General features: G+C 38.4%; 1 protein-coding gene across 5 annotated transcripts in view; it reads right to left on the bottom strand.

Annotated features, from left to right (window-relative positions):
* The window catches only part of celsr1a (cadherin EGF LAG seven-pass G-type receptor 1a), a 238,322-nt gene that overhangs the window by 211,265 nt on the left and 4,177 nt on the right, over positions 1 to 22,880 (bottom strand). The window lies entirely within an intron of this gene.

Genomic DNA, 22,880 nt, shown 5'->3' with positions numbered 1-22,880 from the left:
TTTGACTCTTCTCACCAGCAGATGTAAGGTAAGGACTAAGCTGAATGGACCGATTTAAACTCGCCAATCAACTTAACCCTCATCTCTGTGGTAGGTGGGAGGAAGCTGCAGGCCCTGGAGAAAATCTACAGTCACCACTGGAGAGCAAACAAACACCACTCAGACAAAGATTGGAGTAGGATTTGAACCCAGAACACTATAAAAGGGAGGGAACAACTCTTAACACTGAATGTTACCAACAGACTGCAGTATGCATGGGTAAAAGTAAATAGAAATCTAACAAATAATGCCTCAGTAAAGAAAGTTTCAAATGCTCTATTTTTAATTTTATTTCTTCACACTCAAATTAGCATTGTAAAATACAATATTTTACAAATCAATATTTTTCTTTTTTTTTTTCTTAGCTAACATGCGTAACAAGACATTGTCCTCATGCACCTAGAAACAACAGCACAATACACTGTCAAAATTGATAGATTTTCAAACTTTAAATTTTCATGTAACGTAATGTTATGTATCAAAATTTGCCGAAAATTGCCATTGCCAGATACATTCACTGGATTCATCAAGCTACAGAATCTGAAAAAGTATCTACATATAATACTACAACAGGATTCTGCTGACACTACTCCACATGTGGTAGTATTATTACTACTACACCTTTGAGAGAACATCAGACGGTAACTGACCTTTACTAACTTTTTCGGGTGTTTCACCTACGTTGTAAATTACACAACAGGATCTTCAAAAACATGAAACACTGAAAGAGTCTAACTTTATACTAATTTGTATGTTTGCATTAAACATGACCTTCGTACTTGCAAAGCAGCTTTTGTATATCACAAAACTGAAGAATGTTTGCTGCCTGTTTACTTTACAGAAATAGACACACATGCAAATGACCCAGTTAAACAGCTACAAGACAAGAGAATGTACTGTGACTTCACACACTTTGGTCGGCAACTTTGGAGGTTGGAGGGTGGGAAAAACATCTTTTTTTGCACACCTGCAAACTTGCATTAGCTAAAAGGTATGATTAAAGACATTCTTTAAAAAAAAAAAAGAATGGATGATTACCAGCAATAAATACAGGTTATCTATTTGACATTTTTCTATATTGTTGAAAGTGTCACTGATGGATTATTTTATCTAAGGGTCAAATTATTACACAGACAGAGTCAACACCCAAAATAACAAGATAGCACCAATGGGTAAGTGTCCCTCATTTAAAATAAACCAAAACTATGGAATTTTAAAACTTGAAGCAAAATGGCAACAGAAAAGTACCAAAGCAACAAAAGCAACTCTGTTAAATTTTCCCATAGAGGACAAATACAAAGATAATTATCATACTATTACTTTTAGAGTAAAGTCAAATAAATGTACACTTAAAGATGTCACATAGTTTTACTAGATGTTAAAATTACGATGAGTGTCAAATCAGAATATAAATTCCCTTTGAAACCTCATTTCTTCACCACTCAGCCATCCTGTCAGTGTTTTATCTCCAGATTCTCAATGTCAAGCAATAATGCAAGACAAGAAAAATGCTGTCAAACCTAATGTTCACACAACGGTTGGGGCAATTCAGCCAGTTTGCAAGGCTAGAATGAGCAACCATCTTGCAGCAGGGCTACATAGTAGTAATAGTGTTGTCAATGTTTGTGCTGAGTGCATTTTGTTTCCATCGCCACGTTTGTTGTTTATGTGTGTGTCAGTGAATGTTGTCCCCGTAAATGCAGGGGGGACGGATGATGGGAAGAGACCGCAGCCCCAAGATGGAAAGCACTTGTTTTCAATCACAATCAGTTACATCCAGCTCTCAACTATTTAAACAATCAGGAGGGAACAGAGAAGGAAAAAAAGGAGAAAGATGGAGATTTTCATTTCACGACCACGAACCATCTTTACCTGCTGTTTTTCCACATTGCGCTTTTGGTAACCGGTTTGTTTTTCATTTCGCCGGACTGGCTTCACTTCCCTCATCTCCAGAGACCCCGGGGTCGGACTACATCATCCACCACAAGCTGAGGATTCACAGTGAGGTTGTTCCATTTGTTCCGGGAAATACAAACGCATCACATATCTGTTGACCAGTCATCCGCATTCTGGACAGTAATATACTCGGACTCAAGTTCATGATCATTCATTCCGTATTTCATTCTTTGTTGTTATTTGTTATATGTTACAGGGGCAAGGAAGGGTTTATTATTGTTTATATATATATATGGTGTTGTCACGTTGCTGCTTTGGTGGAGGGATATTAAATATATATTCTCCGTGGGGAAGATGCAGTAGTGTTTGTTGTGTTCTGTTTTAATATATTCACTTATTTTTACATATCTGCCTTTTTTTTGTGCTTATGTTTAAACCGTCGATTGTGGGGAAAAGTTTATTTGTTAGAGGTATGGCTTGATAGAAGATTCATCTCAGTTATTTATCCAGGCCACAGGTCTTGGTAGTGTAGCTGCTGGCTGGGTAAAGGGTCGGCCGTTACAATCTGTTGTAGATCCCATCCTGGAAGCATCAGGTGTAAGGCAGGGAGAAACCATGGACATGGTGCTAGTTCATTGCAATCACACTCACTCATATATCTGGCTTACAACAAAATATTTTGGATGCCGCAATAAAAATGTGGCATAAAACATGTTAAGTCTGTTACACAAAAAAATTATACATATAGAACAGTTAATACATGGTTTCCTGATACATGTATATATTACAGAAAACATATTTATCCTCTTTACAAGACCCATTATTATAAAGGACCTCAAAGCTTCCTGTATTTGTAGATTCATGTATGTAAAATGATTTTCTAGGTTTTGCTTTGAAATGTGTGCATTTCAAACAAAAAAAAATTGTATGCTGTATTTTTTAGAGTCTTTCACTGTTTTCATCAAACAGAATAATCTCCAGGGCTACTGTCATCATAAATCAGAGCCATTTAAAAAAAATACTACAGACAATCTGAGACATGATCATATGTTTTTCTCCTAGGAGAATAAAAAGATTCATCCACAAGTGAAATCTCACAAGATGCTACTAACCAAAAGTTAGCATAGTGACTGGCATTTACAGTTGTATAGTAAAAGATGTACAGATCCATATTGTGGGCTCACCAGCTGCATGACGAAGGGTGAGGATCTGGTGTGTTGCCAGTTTAATGAGTTATACATGACCTAGATGGACTAGACCCTGGAAATGGAGACTAGACTTTGGGAAGTTGAAACATTACCTGCCTGGCAGGGAAAGAGCCTGAGCTGTTGCAGGAGGTGGAACAGTACCAGTTAGACATACTGTAGATGGCATTACCTCCATGAATAGCATGGGTTTTGGAACCAAACTTCTTGATCAGGGGTGATCTCTCATCTTTCAATGTTTTAAAGAAATTGGCCAGTTGTGGAGATATTCACAAGCCACCAGCTCATTGCTGTGCAACTGGAGTTTTCAACGATGGAGAAGAGTGTTGCTTTAATGCGACCACAAGTTGCAGAGAGGAGAACTCTTGACTGTTGTTGGTGCATTTGACCAAACAGCTGTTTGGAGTATCCGGCCTCCTTAGAGTTGGTGGGTCTAGTTCTTAAAAAGGTGCTTCCCATTTACTCAGTAGTCTTCTTACTGAGTGACTTCAATTCTCACATCAGGAATAACAGAAGTACCGAGGGGACTGACATGACTGGGAGAAACACCCTGCTGGATTTGAACAAGAATAGTGAGTTGTTATTGCTTTTCTCTACTCAAACACTATGTTCAAACACAAGGAGACTCATAAACGTACTTGGTACCAGAACACCTTGGGCCAAAGATTGATCACAGAATGTGTAATTGTATCATCTAACCTGAGGGCATATATAGCTGTCAACTGATCACCACATGGTAGTTAGCTGGATTTGAAGTGAGGGATATAGGCTGGACAGACCAAGTAAGTGCAGAGAAGCAGTTAGGGAGTCCTGGAAATGACTAGCTGAGGCTTGCGATTGTGATGAGTTAAACTCCTACCTAAAATAGACCTTCTACCCAAATACTGAGTGAGGTCAGAGACACTGAGTCCGAATGGACCTCATTCAAAACCTCAGTTGAGCAAGTAGCTGCTAAAAGCTGTGGACTTAAGGTAGCTGGGGCATCTCATAGCAGCAACTTTAAGACCCAATGGTGGGCACCAGAGGTGAGGGAAGCTGTTAGACTGAAGAAGGTGGCCTTCAGGGAAATGCTCTTTGTATGGTCTCTTGACTCAATTGATAGGCTAAAAGGAATGCTGCAAAAGTGGTTGCAGAAGAAAAACTCAGCCATGGGAGGAGATTTGGAGGGGCCATGGAGAAAGATGGCCTCAAGACTGTTCTGGAAAACTGTGCAACGGCTCAGAAGGGGAAGATGTAACCTTGCTCAGACTGTATTAAGCAGGGATGAAGAGGTGTTAACTTCTTTTTCGTGATGGAAGGAACACTTCAAAGAACTCCTCACCCTGGTGGATATAATTTCCAATCAGGAGGCATTCTTAGGCACATGTCCAAGTCACTATGATTGTCCGAGGCTTCAAAAGTGCTAAGGCTACTGGGGTGGACAAGATCCAACCTGAGATGCTGAAAGCACTGGACATTTTTGGGATAGCATTTTTAAAGCATCAATTCAATGTCACATGAGAGGTAGGTAAAGTACCTTTGGACTGGCAGACATGTGTGGTGGTCCCCATATCTAAGAAAGGTGACCAGAGAGTGTTTTCCAACCATAGAGGGACCTCACCTTTCAGCCTTCTAGGCAAGGCTTATGCCAAGGGGGCTAAAGGGGAGACTCCACTCGATGGATGAGCCTAAGATAGCGGCAGGAATGAGAATCAGCACTTCTAAATTTGAGGTCATGGTTCTCTCTCAGTAAAGAGTGTATTGCTCTCTCCAAGTGAGAAAAGGACAACTGCCCTTAGTGCCAGGAGTTTATGATTTTACTCACAAGTGATAGAAGTTCGTAAGAAATTCTTCTTCTTCTTCTTTCGGCTGCTCCCGTTAGGGGTTGCCACAGCGGATCATCTTCTTCCATATCTTTCTGTCCTCTACGTCTTGTTCTGTTACACCCATCACCTGCATGTCCTCTCTCAACACATCCATAAACCTTCACCTAGGCCTTCCTCTTTTCCTCTTCCCTGGCAGCTCTATCCTTAGCATCCTTCTCCCAATAAACCCAGCATCTCTCCTCTGCACATGTCCAAACCAACGTAATCTCGCCTCTCTGACTTTGTCTCCCAACTGCCCAAATTGAGCTGACCCTCTAATGTACTCATTTCTAAACCTATCCATCCTCGTCACACCCAGTGCAAATCTTAGCATCTTTAGCTCTGCTACCTCCAGCTCTGTCTCCTGCTTTCTGGTCAGTGCCACCGTCTCCAACCCATATAACATAGCTGGTCTCACTACCGTCATGTAGACGTTCCCTTTTACTCTTACTGATACCCGTCTGTCACAAATTACTCCTGACACTCTTCTCCACCCATTCCACCCTGCCTGCACTCTTTTTCACCTCTCTTCCACAATCCCCATTACTCTGTACTGTTGATCCCAAGTATTTAAACTCATCCACCTTCGCCAACTCTACTCCCTGCATCCTCACCATTCCACTGACCTCCCTCTCATTTACACACATGTATTCTCTCTTGTTCCTACTGACCTTCATTCCTCTCCTCTCTAGAGCATATCTCTACCTCTCCAAGGTCTCCTCAACCTGCTCCCTACTATTGCTACAGAACACAATGTCATCAGGCAGAGTGGTGGCTCTGAGGCTAGGGATCTGCACTGGCAATCGGAAGGTTGCCGGTTCGAATCCCGTAAAATGCAAAAAGGGGCTCTGCTCTGTTTGGCCCTTGAGCAAGGCCCTTAACCTGCAATTGCTAAGCACTTTGAGTAGTGAGAAAAGCACTATATAAATGCAAAGAATTATAATTATTAAAAGAATTATTATCATAGTCCACGGGGACTCCTGTCTAATCTCGTCTGTCAACCTGTCCACCACCATTGCAAATAAGAAAGGGCACAGAGCCGATCCCTGATGTAATCCCACCTCCAACTTGAATGCATCCGTCACTCCTACCGCAGACCTCACCACTGTCACACTTCCCTCGTACATATACTGTACAACTCTTACATACTTCTCTGCCACTCCCGACTTCCTTATACAATACCACAGCTCCTCTCGAGGCACCCTGTCATATGCTTTCTCCAGGTCCATAAAGACGCAATGCAACTCCTTCTGGCCTTCTCTAAACTTCTCCATCAACATCCTCAGAGCAAACATTGCATCTGTGGTGCACTTTCTTGGCATGAAACCATACTGCTGCTCACTAATCATCACCTCACTTCTTAACCTAGCTTCCACTACTCTTTCCCATAACTTCATGCTGTGGCTCATTAATTTTATTCCCCTGTAGTTACTGCAGTCCTGCACATCCCCTTTATTCTTAAATATCGGCACCAGTACACTTCTTCTCCACTCCTCAGGCATCCTCTCACTTTCCAAGATTCCATTAAACAATCTGGTTAAAAACTCCACTGCCATCTCTCCTAAACACCTCCATGCTTCCACAGGTATGTCATCTGGACCAAAAGCTTTTCCATTCTTCACCCTCTTCATAGCTATCCTTACTTCCTCCTTGCTAATCTATTACACTTCCTGAAACACTATCTCCACATCATCCAACCTCTTCTCTCTCTCATTCTCTTCATTCATCAGCCTCTCAAAGTACTCTTTCCATCTGCTCAACACACTCTCCTCGCTTGTGAGTATGTTTCCATTTTTATCCTTTATCACCCTAACCTGCTGCACATCGTTCCTAGCTCGTTCCCTCTGTCTAGCCAATCTGTACAGGTCCTTTTCTCCCTCCTTAGCGTCCAACCTCTCATACAACTCATAATACGCCTTTCCTTTAGCCTTCACCACCTCTCTCTTCGCCTTGTGCCTCATCTCCTTGTACTCTTGTCTACTTTCTGCATCTCTCTGACTATCCCACTTCTTCTTTGCCATCCTCTTCCTCTGTATACTCTCCTGTATTTCCTCATTCTACCACCAGGTTTCCTTTTCCTCCTTCCTCTTTCCAGATGTCACGCCAAGCACCCTTCTTGCTGTCACCCTTACTACATCTGCTGTAGTTTCCCAGCTGTCTGGTAACTCTTCACTGCCACCAGTGCCTGTCTCACCTCCTCCCTAAACTCAACCTTGCAGTCTTCCTTTTTCAACTTCCACCATTTGATCCTTGGCTCTGCCATCACTCTCTTCCTCTTCTTGATCTCCAACGTCATCCTACAGACCACCATCCTATGGTGCTTAACTATACTTTCCCCTGCCTTCACTTTGCAGTCTTCAATCTCCTGCAGATCAACAATTCTGCATAAGATGTAATCTACCTGTGTACATCTTCCTCCACTCTTGTACGTAACCCTATGTTCCTCCCTCTTCTTAAAATACGTATTCACCACAGCCATGTCCATCCTTTTGGCAAAATCCACTATTCTCTGACCTTCTTCATTCCTCTACCTTGACACTACACCTACCCATCACCTCCTTGTCTCCTCTGTTCCCTTCACCAACATGCCCATTGAAATCCGCTCCAATCACCACTTTCTGTCCCTTGGGTACACTGTTCATCACTTCATTCATCTCACTCCAAAAATCTTCTTTCTCACACATTGCATCCCCAACTTGCGGTGCATATGCACTAACAACGTTCATCATCACACCTCCAATTTCCAGCTTCATAATCATTACTCTGCCTGACACTCTTTTCACCTCCAAAACACTCTTGACATAATGTTCCTTCAGAATAACTCCTACCCCATTTCTCCTCCCATCCACACCATGATAGAACAATTTGAATCCACCTGGCCTTACTCCCCTTCCATTTAGTCTCTTGAACGCACAATATATCAACCTTCCTTCTCTCCATCATATCTGCTAACTCTCTCCCCTTACCAGTCATGCTGACAACATTCAAAGTTCCTACCCTCAGTTCCACTCTCTTTACTTTCCTCCTCTCCTCCTGCCTTCGGACATGTCTCCCCCTTCTTCTTCTTCTTCTTCTTCTTCGGCCAACAGTAGCCCAATTTCCGCCAGCACCCTGCTGGCTAACAGTACTGGTGGCGGTCATTGTTAACCCGGGGCTTGACCAATCCGGTATGGAAATTTGTATTGTTGTCCGCATATTGATTTGGCAAAATTTTACGCCGGATGCCCTTCCTGACATAACCCTCCCCATTTATCTGGGCTTGGGACCGGCACAAATAAGCAGAATGGATTTGCAGCTGTGCTCCGGGTGCTGTACCAGTTCATGGTGGTGAAGCGAGAGTGAATTCTAAAGACAAAACCATCAGTTTTCCAGTCGACCTAAACCCCTGTCTTCACATATAGTCATAAGCTGTGGGTAATGACTAAAAGAATGACAATATGAGTATAGGAGGCATAAATGAGTTTTCTTTACAGGGTTGCTGGGCTTACCTTTCGGGATAGGCTGAGAAGGTCACCAATTTAGGAGAGCCTCAGAGTAGAGTCACTGCTCCTTTGGATTGAGAGTAGTCAGTTAAGGAGACTTGGTCCTGTCATAAGGATGCCACCTGGACAGTTCTCCTGGGGCTTCTCTAAGCACATACCAATGGGTAGAAAAGCTTGGGCAGACCAGGACATGCTGTGGGGATTATATATCTTATCTGGCTTGGGAACACCTGAGAACTTCCAGGTTAGGCTGTAATGTGTACCTGGGGATAGGTAAGACTGGGAATGACATGCTTGGCCTGCTGCCTTTGCAACCCTCACAAGGAAAAGTGGTCCAAGATTATGAGATGAGATAAGAAAGATGTACAGATAGATAACTTGCCTTTTTCTGTGGCTGTCTTTTTATTTAATGATTTATTGGCAGCGTTAACAACCATCCCTACATTTACTTAAATTCTAAGGCAATGCATCAATAATAAATAGCTGTACCCCTCAATCCCATTAGTGACTAGCTAACTAGACTGATGTTTTTCTTAGTTTTTTTTTTTTCCTACCATAACTTTTCAGGAACTGGAAGCCTAATTGAACAAGTGGTATGAATACAAAGGGAAGAAGTACATTAGGTAAGTTAGTTGATGTTTTCTCTTAAATAAAATAAAGTTCTTTGTTTAAATAATTTCTTGTTTATTATGCCACTGTAGAGTGGATACATGCTGCATTTTGGTTGGACATGCAAGTAATCGTTTCACTCTACTCTATACACGTCACAATAATACTATTACTTCTACCACTACCTTCATTTATGTCAGTACATGAGGTGCATTTGCTGTTAACATTCACTTTGAAAATGAAAACTCACCTAACTTGTTCTGGGATTTTTTTATATGTAAATGGTAGTAATTTAATGTAGTGGTAGGTAATTCCTACTTTTACTTTTCTGTATCTCTCACCTATCTATTTCCATGAACTTTTCCTGCATTCTTTTAAATTTTTTTTTTAGTTTTTAAAACAATATATATGTCATTGTTATTTTCAATTTAACCACAGTGTTCACAACAAAAGCTATTACATACAAACTTGCCATTTTACAATGAATGCAGATCACAGATTATTCATATCTGAAACTTCACTTTGAAAAACAGTGCAATTTTTATCACACTATCTGGCCTTGGATAAAATTATAGGGACAAGTCATTTTTGTGCTTTCAGCAAACAAACTCTGCTTCTAAGAAATTGGTTATTATAACAACAATAAAAACTACATCCAGGAAAACAATATCGCTAGAAAAAAAAACATGATGCTTAACAAAACTCTATAAAGAGTGTACATAAATTCCCAGAAAAGTTCTACCATCTATTGCTACTACTAAAAGTACTTTGCCCACTCACTTTAACATTGATTGGATAAACAGCAGTTTTTGAGGAGAACAGAAATGGACATATGATCAGTTATCACATGCATCAGCAAAAAATAACAGAACTGTGCTTAAGATTTTACCCAAATTATTCACAAACATAAAAGAAAACTTCTGCTAACTGCAAATAATGGAGAAAACACATAAACATGAGGTCCTATGCTCCTTCTCACCCAGTCATGTCTACTAGTGAACACCTCTGCGTGGCATCAAATCTCAGTCCAGACTCCTTTCATGTGTAGATTTGATCTGGAGGAATGAGCTACCCAACTTTATTCAATCAGTAAATCAGATACCTGTTTTAATCAGTCATGTTTCATTCATTGTGGTTCACTTTACAGACAAGTTGATAATAATTTGCTGCCTGCACACTGGCCAAAAAGTAAATTCTAATATTCTGGAGTGGCCACAACCATTTCTACCTTTTCCAGAATTAAACCAATTTCTTAGAATTTTATTTTTGAAGAGCCCCTCCAGGTTAGTTTGCATCTTGTTTCTTCAACTCCTCTGGCAGTATCCATTACTTAGTGGGCTTAGGATACCAAAGGTCTGACATCCAACAATGCAGAATCTGCATTTAAATCATTTTACCTCGATTAAAATAATAGGCTGGAGCAATAATCCATGTTGGATGCTACGAGTAGTGTTGTTGACCACCATCCTGGGTAAAGTAATTATAAATAAATATATATATTATATATATATACAGTATATAGTTGTTCGCATGTACCTTCTTTTAAGACAATATGCTAAATGTTTACATTACCAGTGCTTTCAGCTACATCAAGGTTTACACAGGCCTTTGTTTAGCACCTGTCTAGTCAATGTCAATAATGTTAACAAAAGAATTTCTTTACATTACAATTGTCTCTACCCTAAGCTGAATTTCAAATAATAAATGTTTTCTTCACTGAAAAACTTTTTAAAATGTCATTAGATGCTATTACTTAAAGCACACTCAATTTACTTGTTCATTATACACATATAATACAAATATATACAGTGTATATATATCTATAAGTATACATACCTAGAGAGAATGAGGGAAAGATCATAACTGTAAAAAGTACAAAATGCTGGACTGTCAAAGTAAAATATACTACTTACAGTGGCTGTATAAAGTTTTGTATAAGTAAGGAAAGTTGTGAAAGCAAATGTGAAACATTCATACATCTTGAAAAGAAAAAGCTAGGATTACATGTTACAATTTCAATAGGTCTGGAAAATCTTCTATCCTGTATTGCACTCATAAAACATTCCCACCTAGTACTTAAACAGTGTAAGGACACTGGCTATGCCATACTTGCAGAGATTTAGTAAATAAACGGGACCCCACAGCTAAGGTTTATGCAACCAACATAAAAGGTACATAAGAAGACATTATGCACTATGGACCACAGTGTTTATTTTTAAAAAGCTTTATCCAGGCAGAATGTACATAAATAGTACAATAAAGATTTCTTAGTCTTAGTGAACCCTGGTAAGAGCAAACATTCTCAAAGAGCAGCACCAGCTGGCTCTGTGTTTATGTCATTTTGAAGCTCACTCATATCCTCCAAATTGCTGATTATTTTGAGACCACAGTTCTGGTGTTGGTACGTGGAAAACAAAAAAAAGCAAGGCTTCAGCTAGGGTGCATGAATCTATGATGATAGAGGGAACTTAAATTTTTCTTTGTTTCTAGGTAATTCACAAATACTGCACTTTAATCTCAGTAGGTTTTGTGATTGTATTATTCAGTTTCCTCTATGAGAACGCACCCTCAATAAACAGCTATCAAACAGAGACTGCAATGCAGGGAGGTGTTGTGTTTACTGTATGGGATGGTTTTGCACGCACGTTTAAATAAGTCACCATTATCAAAAGGTAAACCTTTTACCCTTTTAATGACAAAACTATATATCAAGCAGTATTTACCAAACTTTATCCAAATTAAGAGGCTCTTATTTTTTGGAATGCATAAAACTAACTTGCAAAAGCGTATTCAGTTTCCACAGTTCTACTGACATAATGTAACACTTATAAAACTACTACTTCCACATTATTCAGAAGCAAATTAATCAGCAATTTAGAAAGACAACAACCACATGTGTATAAACTTTATCACAGTTCAACAACACCTAAACACATTTGGTGAAAGACTGAAACAAAGTACGAGATGTATCGTCTCTGCATGTGTGTCAAAATGATCATTACAAATGGTGTTTTAAAATATATATGGGCACAACTTTCAAGAATCCTGAACTTATAAACCAACATGGATAAATTCAAATGCACAATAACAATAATAACCAAAATTTAGTTATTTGAAATTAAGTTATCCTTTCACACTGCATATAATGAACAATTTGGAAGAGCAGAAAAAACACTTTTCACTCTTTAAGGGAAAAATACTTTTCAAAATACATAATGAAGGATTCCTTTTTAAAGCTCCTACTGCATTCCAAACTGATTTGCTCAGAATGCCATAAAAGCTTTCCACTAATTCAAAGGCGCACAACTCTTGCTAGACTAGGATTCCATTTTTGTGTACAGAATCCCTACATCTCTTGTATTACTTTTGCCATTCTCATCTGGACTACTTAACCTGATGTCTCCTTAAACACTCAAACCTGAATCTTACATGTTTCTTATTGCTTATACCCTATAGTTTCAGCATATTCTGCCCTTAATCTGGACTTTTGTCGTGCGATGAAGGCCTACCAAAGTAAATATATTTGCTGAGGTAAAGACTACTTATTAATGTACTATCATGGCCTTACACAAAAATGTGCAAATGTTAGTTGCTAAACAACAAAAAACAACATTCAAAATGCCAACATGATGTTTTTTTTTGGTCTGGAAAACCTCGTATTTATTTATTAATTCTTTTTAAAATAGATGTTGAGCTTTTCTGCTGTCTAAAAACAAAAAAAATGGAGAGAAGGACTTACAATAACAGTTTTGAGCGTGAAAGGTATGACTATGAATCAAAGTCAATAGAACATTAAACCAGACAATGTAGAATATCTCATCTAACTCTGCATTAAAATTGTTAATTAATTTAACTTCATTAAGTTATTTTACTTTTATTTTGTTACTATTAATACTTTAAACAGAACGTTTATCTAATTATCCACTTATATATCTATTAAAAATGTATGTTTTGTCTGGCTGGATCTTAAAGTACCATAAGCGCTAACATTTGTAGGTTAGATATTCTGTAAGTAAATAAGTAAACCTATAACCTATAAGTAAATAGTAACCTGCTACTGAAATGAGACTCTGCACTTGTAGTAAAGTACAGTGACTACTTCTTTTAACAATAATGACTGATATAAGTTGGAATAAGCAAGGTTAAGACAATGGATGGAGGAATGACTAGGGTGTTGGTTTAATGCCTGCCATTGTACAGTTCCTATTGTGGGTGTATTATCATTTTGAATTCCTGTTGACCACTTGAGATGTGTTGACTCTCTGTGAGTGAGTGGGGCAGTGCTGCAACTGAAGGGTTAACCTCTCAAGAACCACAGCTTTATTGTATACCTTCACTTAGAAAAGACCTATTCACTTTTAAATTCCACAAAAACTAATTTAGTTTTATTCTAAATATGTATCTATTCATTTATTTTGTTTGTTTGTTTGTTTTTGGTAAATAAACTATCTGCAGTGTTCCTTTTTCTCCACACCATACCAAAGTAAAATCTGTCTGACTCTCAAAAACCAAATATGCTTTTCTACTGCTGTGAAATCAATGATATAAAATGGGCCAGTACAAAATGCAGGATCAGAGATTAAAAGATGCCAATAAATCTTTCAATGTGTTGTTATAAATGGTAAAAAGTTTACATGAAAAGACACTGACTCGACACACTCAAAACTATATAAATAGCAGGTTTCAGAAGTGAATTAATTCAAACTATGGCATACACTAATTTTAAAACTGTGAAAATAGAATGTAATCAAACGTTATTTAGGAAACCAGTCTTTTAAAATGAATAGGAAAATCCAAGCACACAATTCCTATTCCTATTCCTGACATTTTAACTAGTAATACTTTCCTCGGCATGGGGTTTGCTTCCTGGTAACAGCAGGGCAGCCATTGTCATTGGTAAGCCTCTTTATAGAGCTTGGTAATACAGGTAATAAACTGCATTTTAGTTAGACATTGAGCAAAGAGGTCAAAGCTGGTGCCCGGGTAATAAATTATAACAGAGCTAAAAAGTCTCTTTAAAAGAGTTTGAAGGACAATGAATCTCATTAAAGCCACATACAAATAAAAATGTATGAAAAACTCTAAACCTTTAAAAGGAATATATGGTAAGATGGAGGGATGCAATGGGTGTGAACATGTGAACCTTGAAAGACACCCTTGAAGATAGACCAGATGCTTGCATAGCACAGGTGATTTTTACAGTGGCAAAACAAACCGATGAATGCTTCATTGAAGAGGAACAGTGTGAAGTTCTCTCATTAGACCAAAGCAATACAGGAATGAGACGGTCCAGGTCAGCCCCATGGTCTTTGGCAGTTTCTGGGAGCTACTTGAATCCAGAATTGCAGATAACATACCCGAGGATGAGCCAGGCAAATGAAGATACACACAGTCAGCAAGAGGTAGTGCAAGTGCTTTATTTAAGAAAACAAACAGTGTCCAATGTGCAGTGCAGCTATCTTCAAATAAATCAACCAGTAAATGATGTTTAAAGTGGAGGTTAAAAAGTTCGTAAATAATCCAATAAAATGAGGTTAACACACAAATGGAAACAGTTCTAAAAACTCACAATTCCTGGTGCATCCTTCTAAAAATCAATGCCTTTCAGCTTACCCCTAATGGGATCCTTCTGACAGACATAGCCAACTATTAAAATCCAGGCTTGGGGCCCCTGCTGCTATCACGGGCTCTCAGCAGGACGTCACACCAAGCCTCACTCCTCCAACTCCTGCTGTCACTCCTCAGCCTCATGAGGAGCCCCTCTTGAACACCGGCCATACGTTCTTCCTCAGGGCTTTCTATCCAGCTGCCTGCCTTCACACTACTGCATGCTGGCATCTCCCAATCCAGACGTCTCTGACTTCCTTTCCTTTAACCTCCATCTCTCTTCCTTGTTATTTCTTTTTCCTTTTTTTTCTCCTTCTCACGTTTTGATTCCCTTTATAAAACTCTGTGGGACACAGGTGCAGTAATTCATGACTCCAGCACTGAGGGAACAAGTCAATCTCACATGAGCGCATGTGAACACGGGATCACCCGCTCCCACATTTACCTCCAAAGTCGCTCCACCATGATACCTATACCTCCCACAAAAACGCAAGCATGTCCTTTATTTATTCGTGTAAAATGCACAAGGAGCATGTTCAGCTCATCATGAATGATGTACACCATCAAGACTGTTATTAAAAGAGATCTAAATATACTATAGTCAAAACCTGTATTAAAACATGAAAAGCTGAAACAAATGTGCAATAAGAATAAAAAGACTAGAAAAAATATACAAGATAGTCTGACACTAGTGAAAATAAATCCATAGCAATGAGATACGAACAGCACTTAACCTATTCTAAAAAGGCCAAGATCTATACTCTAGCTGAGGCTTCATATGAGCAAAATAAAACAACTGCTGCACCAACTATGTTATTCAAGTAAAGCAAAAGAACTTGCAAATGACATTTTCAGAAAAGTTCTTGTGAACACCAACACAAGACTCTTAGCAAATGACAGCCATTCATAAGTATTTCTGCCAACTACCGTAGCAAATAGTTGACTTATATTTACCAAAGCATTACTCAATACTCCAGTAACTTGAACAAGTTTTTTTCTTCAGGCTGTTTCAATTCATTTTGCAGATCTGAGCCAATTACATTTTAAATTTACAACAGGAAAAAAATGGGCACACTGACATTATAAGGATTATCCGGAGCACACAGGCAGCTTTACTAAAAGTCCAAAAAGAACAAGCTATAGGGACAGTGTCATCACTAATGTGATATTCTGTTAATGCAACACACTGGCAACACATTGACTTTATTACATTTGAAACAACAAGACCCACAACAACATGATGACAACATGTTCAAGTCATTTATCCAACATAAAGACTGATTCCTGACATGAGGACCACGAGGCGAAAAAAAAGGCAACGTTAACTTCAAAATAACTCCATAAAGATCTTTCCAGCCATTAAAAATAAAAGTATTCACATTCTATGAAAGTCCCTAAGTTTCATATTTGTTTAAGTCATAATTATTTTTTCCCAAACAGTATATAAGCAATTGCTATTTGAAATTGCGCTCCAAAGTTCAGCCTTTTCTACAAATTCTAAAAAATATCTTGCCCACACTGGCATTTTACATTGGAATTAACAGGGCATAGGTAAAACTGGGAAACCAAAGCCTAAAGCTTACTGAATACTTCCATTTTTCCAACCAAGACAGTTGTTGAGCACTAATCTGCATCTTGCAATAGATAGATAGATAGATAGATAGATAGATAGATAGATAGATAGATAGATAGATAGATAGATAGATAGATAGATAGATAGATAGATAGATAGATAGATAGATACTTTATTAATCCCAAGGGGAAATTCACATCATCAATTACACACTTTTACATGTTATTTTTGAACAAAAAAAAAAACATCAGAGTCAACAATCTATATTACTAAACGACAGTTTAATTTATGCGCGAATTTTTATGCACGGACGGCGGACGCACTGACGTGCATGCGCACTGCGCCTCGGACGGCAGACGCATAGACGCGCATGCGCACTGCGCCTCAGCGCCCCAGAGTCAAACCCAGCGGCTTCCCAGTCAGTAGGTGGCACCCAAACAACACAACCTGTAAACTAAACTTGCTCTAATCCACTGTGCCAGCAGTCAGTGTGGCATATTTGAATCACATAACGGTAATTCAGTATTAAAAGTAAGTTGGATTATGATTCCTAACAGTAAACGACTTCTACCTAACGACACAACCACAGAACAACAAAGACGAGACCGCATGGATAAAGACAATACACGGAGGCTCCTACAACGCGCTTCAGAAACACCAGAAGCAAAGACGTCACAGCTCCACAATGAAAGAGCTCAACTAACGGAAATACAAAAATGAGCCCGTATGGATAAAAACAATGAATGAAGGCGACCACAACGCGCTTCTGAAACAGCACAGGCAAAGGAGTCACGGCTCCAGGAGGAAACAGCTCAACGATTAGAAATACAAACACGAGCCCGTATGGCTACGACCTGTGAACTAAACCTGAGGTAAAGCATGCACGCCAGGTTGTACAGCCGCCCGAACGCGACCGCCCACACCACCGCATATGCCACCTTCGTTTAGTAATGTAGCTCTCCATGCCCGGATCCGCCGCCATGTTCACTTCAGCACGCGAATCTGCTGCCGTCAGCTAACGACTTCTAGCTGACGACACAGCCATAGAAAAACAAAAAAGACACTGCATGGCTAAAAACAATAAATGAAGGCGCCTACAACGCGCTTCTAAAACACCAGAACCATATGAGTCACAGCTCCAAACGAAACCGCTTTGGTACAAATATGTTTATTTAATTACATCAAAAATGTCCCAGGACGCACCCACCCTCCATGAGAACAGTAAGTGATTGCCATTCTTGGATTTGCGATTCTTTCGAGAATCGCGGGCTTACTGGTTTTAAAAGAAAACCAGCTGTGCCCGATAGCTCAGCACTTGTACCCTGCCATAGTAACCTTTCACCACTCACCCAGTGGTATCCTCTGAAGTAATGAAATCATCATAAACTGTTTTTGCCATGTTGTTGGTTTCATTTTAATTTACTTTCATATTTATGTGAGAAATTGCACAAGCAAACAGAAAATGTATACTTACCACAAGAAAAATAGCACCAGAAATATGCTAAAATGATCATTTCCAGATCCCTTTTGTTGTCTCAGACAAGCTTGGAAGGCAATGTTTTCTTTTATCAAAACACAAAGTGGACAAACTTGGTAAGTTTTAGAGCTTTATTTTCGGTGGTCATGTCCCTTCGCCTCCACGGTAAAGCGTCAGTGAGGGCAAGATATTTTTTTTAATTTACAGAAAACACTGGTCTATGGACCCTATGTTTCAAATGGCAAATGAATATATACTGTGGTTATGAATAAATAATTTCGGCTTGAAAAATACCAAACTTATACTTTAAATAATTCCTTTAACTAAAAAGGGCTCAGAGTTAAAATATATTATAAATCAGAAGCTCCCTTGAACACTTTTGTTTCCAATATCAATAGTGTTCTAATATTTGAAGATTGTAGTAAGAGTGTGAAATTCAATCACGATCAGTTGATCTATTCATGAATTTATGGGTACACACATATACAAAAAACATACATGTATTGACACCCAGACACACAAAAACACCACGTCTGATCACGTTTAGTGAGTTTAGTGATACTTATGTGTAAGTCTGTTGCAATTTTGACCAAATTAGAAAACATTATCAAGTATTACACAGAGACATTTTACAAAAAAAAAAAAAAAAAACATATGGTCGTGTCACAGACATCTATGTTGTGCCCACGGAATACAGAGGAAAGTTTACTTTGACAGTCTGGTTCATCTGGAGTGTACTGGAGGCGAATGCATGTTTAGTGAATGTTTAGGCAGACCTGAAACCAAAAGTTTGTTCAGCCTGTGATGGACATCTCATACATAGAACAGGGCAGCCAATGCTGTGACTAACTGCTGCCAAGGGCTGCTTGGCGTCTTGCACTGACTTCCCCGGCAGTACAGAGCTTCCATGTACAGTGGAACACAGATTCATAACCATGGTATGAAAGAGAATATACAGTAACAGCATAAAGGCATCTGACAGCCTACACCGCCAAGATCCAGAAGGCAAACAGTACTCTCCTTAGGCTAGTAAATCAGGCTCAGTTATCTATTGTTGAATGAATAAACAATTGCCAAGATGAAGAGAATTTCACATATATTTTTGTTACAGTTTCCAAATTAAAACTATATATGGTCACATTGCCTTATGGACAAACCTTAATAGTGTTTCAGTCTTTTCCTTCTTTCTACCATATGCCTTAAAATCTATATATTTTTGTAATCAAACATATGAGGCTAATTTTGTTTGTTTCCATCCTATTAATGAAAGCAGACAAAAAGCCACTGTAAATTAAGAGAGAAATACAGCACTTTACAGAACTACCATGACATTACATTCTCAAACCCGCTTATTCCAAACACTGGCAGTTCTTCAAAGCTAGTGTTACTGCTCTAAATCAGTGGAAAATTAAAAAAAAAGAAAACATAAACTATCATTAATAACTATTGTTTAACAATTTAACACATAAGTATGTGAAAATATAGCTTAGTTTTTCACTTACTAACAACTGGAATTTCTTCTAATTATTTCCTATCTCTCTGATTCTGTATTGGAATAAGCAGGCTCAAAAAATGAATGAGTGAATGAACGAATATTTCAAAGCCACTTTCAAGGAAGAACTTTTACATGAGGCAAACATTAAACTCAGTGCATTTTTCTAAATGATCTGCTACCAAAATATGAGGAAAACTGAAAAGTTTTCTTTTGACACAAATACCATTTCATCAAATGGGAAAGCATCCATTATCAGAGGCAAGAAAACAATGTGATAACAAACATTGTCTGACTTGATGGAGAAACACAGCACTACATTAAATAACAATTTTCACCAAGGTCACTATTAAACTCTGCAATAACCAGCGAGAGGCCATAATTGAAATGTGTTCAAAATAATAATTACAAAGTAAAATTGCAGGCTACATTTACTTAACCATTCTGCCAAATTATGAATGTCTGCACGGCAAGATTCTATTGAATTGCATTTTTACATTCACCTAACATTATAAAATTCTAAATGTTTGAATATCCAAATAAAAATATAAACATAAAGTTGCAAAACTTCCCTTATTTTGGAACAGAGCACATTACCTTGATAGAAGGCACTTGCAGAGTTGCTAAAAATGTAAAAACACAATTGCCAATGCCTATTACTAGCAAGATGGCATTGTTTCACCTTCTGTGCAAATATGTTCTGGAAACAGTGTAGCTAGACTAATAAACACTTAATTTTAGCACTAAAAAAATTATATATGTACTATTTATTTCTACATATACAATACTGTGGCATATTGGTCAGTGTTATAACCTCAAGGTTTTAGAATTCGTTGTTCAAATCTCACCCACATTACCATTTGTGTGCAGTTTAAATGGTTTCCATGTGTCTTTGGGAATACTCCAATTTCTGCCACATTCAAAAAATGTTAATTTTAGCTTAACTGGAGACTCTAGACTATATGAATGAATGGGGGTGTGTAAATGTGCCCTGTGTAGTCTAGTGCAATGTCCAGAGCTGCTTTCTGCCTTGCATCCAAAATGCAATATACGTTCTGGCCCTTGCAAACCTAAACTGGTTTAGGAAATCAAGGGATAAATGAATATCAAATAAAATATATACTTCTATAATGAAGTTTATACTATTATCATTAATAAGCGCTAAATTCTGTGGGACCATAACTTGTTGACAGCACAATTGATAATTACATCATATCCCTCCTGTACATTATATAATGTAAAATAGGCATACAATATAAATACAATAAATCCTTAATTCTTAATAATTCTTTGCATTTATATAGCGCTTTTCTCACAACTCAAAGCGCTCAGCAATTGCAGACTAAGGGCCTTGCTGAAGGGCCCAACAGAGCAGAGTCCCTTTTGGCATTTACAGGATTCGAACCGGCAACCTTCCGATTGCCAGTGCATATCCCTAGCCTCAGAGCCACCACTCCATCCTTGCCTTTGTATTGTCTCCACACATGAATGCAAATGAAGCATACAGAAGAGCCAAGAACATAACAAAGAAATACATCTTTGACACTATTAATGGCCTCCTCATCAGAGAAGTCACATTTTTCCATCCATATAATAGGAGTACACTTATTCTAATACAGTTTTGCACGGCACTCAAGTCACCCTGGGCACAAGGACACCAATTCACGTTGACACATACTTTACATCCACATACCTTTACTATGCCAGTTCACAGCCTTTAGTTAACCTCATCCATCTGCATATCTTTGGTAAGGCAAAAGAAGCCACCTGACGATTATGCAAATTACACACAAGGCCTATATGACTTAAATTCAGAAACAACAACAGTAACGTCTTTGCCACTCTGTTGCTCAAACCTATAAAAACTGATGTGGCTTATTGACCTGCTCAAAAAAGCACCATCAAAATTCAGGAGTATATCTTTGTTTATTACTTCTTGCTTTACCTGCACTGATAAACTTTAAACATGCTTTTACTCTTTATCCCCTTATGTATGAAATATGCTATCATTAAAACTGCAGTTAAACGGCAGGTCACTCTCGTACATTCAGCCTTTTTCTGAAGGGCATAAGAAAAAGAAATTCAGCCCTACTTTCACATTTAATACCTGCTACAAACACTTAAAAGAGCTCAGATGTCAGCACTGGAGCAAGGCTTTCACAGATGTACCAGAGACCATGCTGTTAATGACAACAGCCCCTCAAGGACTTAGCATTTCATACTTTATTAACAAGCAAACTCTAGCACTTCACTGATCCCCTTAGGCCACCATGGCCCACATTTTCTCCATTGAGACCCTGTCCCAGATCATGTAAGAACACATGTTAAGGTATGGATATATATTTAATTAGTGAATTCATGTAAACATATACATTTTATAACAAATATTTTACTTCAATTATGTGTTCTTGAATAAAAAACACAGAGATTTTCAAAGAAACTGAAAAATGCTTCAGGTGCATAATGGAGACATAAAAATAATCCAATTCTGCACCTCCATACTGCACAATTTAGTGCCAGTCTAAATTGAAGAAAAAGCACTTGTGATAAATAACAACATTTTCCCACCCAAGGCGAATAGTTTTACAAGTAGACCGTAAGCATCAAGTGGGGGATTGGGGGCTGGAACGACTGATTTGACTGTAGCAGGATGCCATTTAAAGCTTTGCAAGTTAGCAACATGATTTTGATCCCCAAGAAAGATTCAATATGAAACAAAGATAGCTTGTGTATGCACAATTAATTCTTAGAAAAAATCATATTCATAATATGTTACAGACTGATAAAAAGATGCAACCTAACATTCTCAAACCAGCTTAATCCAATTCAGTGCCCACTTTAGCACACACACACAAACTCATAAGGTTGCTTGTTAATTTGTCTTTTCAGATGTAGTATAAAACCAGAAGCACACATAGGAAAACACAGAGAGAATGTGCAAACTCCACATGGAAAAAGACTAGACATGTGTTTGAACTCCTATCTCTATGATGTGGCAGCTCTACCCTCTCTGTCAACCTATGTATTGCTATGAAAATGTTAATATTCTAAACCACTCCTGATGGTGAAATAAATTCAAAACAGCATTAGATCAACTGGAAACATGTTTGACGAGTCTTCACAGCTACCATTCCATTTCCACCAAAAGTAATCACAACAGATTCGTTAAAAGCAAAGCAGCAATGTTGTATGTGATACTAGTAGTCCTAAACAGCCAAACAGCATATGCCAGCCAACAAAAAGACAATCCTTTAAAAAACTCTCACATTAAACTATAATTTGCCAAGGCAGGAAAAAAGCAGCCTGATATTTAAATACGTAGGATATCATCCACCCATTTATGCAAAGCAGCAGATACACTAGTCATAGCAGAAGAAAAAACAAAAATCCTCTTCCAGTGAGTCAGGGTTATTCACACCACCTGAAACATCACAGCACTGACTCATTAAACATGAGCTATTCAATATCCGATGTCCTTCCATATGCCAAGAGCAATCATTTAATAGATGAGCATGTGGTGGTAAGTTTATCCCTTTCACACCTCCGCCCTCTGCATTACAGAGGTGCAAAATTAAATTTTTTTGCAAGATGTCATTGTCAAAACCGGCATAAGCTGAAGCTCGTTCAGATTTTTTTTACACAAGAGTGATTTAAGG

The sequence above is a fragment of the Erpetoichthys calabaricus genome, chromosome 1 (assembly GCF_900747795.2).
Source record: "Erpetoichthys calabaricus chromosome 1, fErpCal1.3, whole genome shotgun sequence".
NCBI classification, from domain to species: domain Eukaryota; kingdom Metazoa; phylum Chordata; class Cladistia; order Polypteriformes; family Polypteridae; genus Erpetoichthys; species Erpetoichthys calabaricus.
This window is presented reverse-complemented; position numbering and strand designations above follow the sequence as displayed.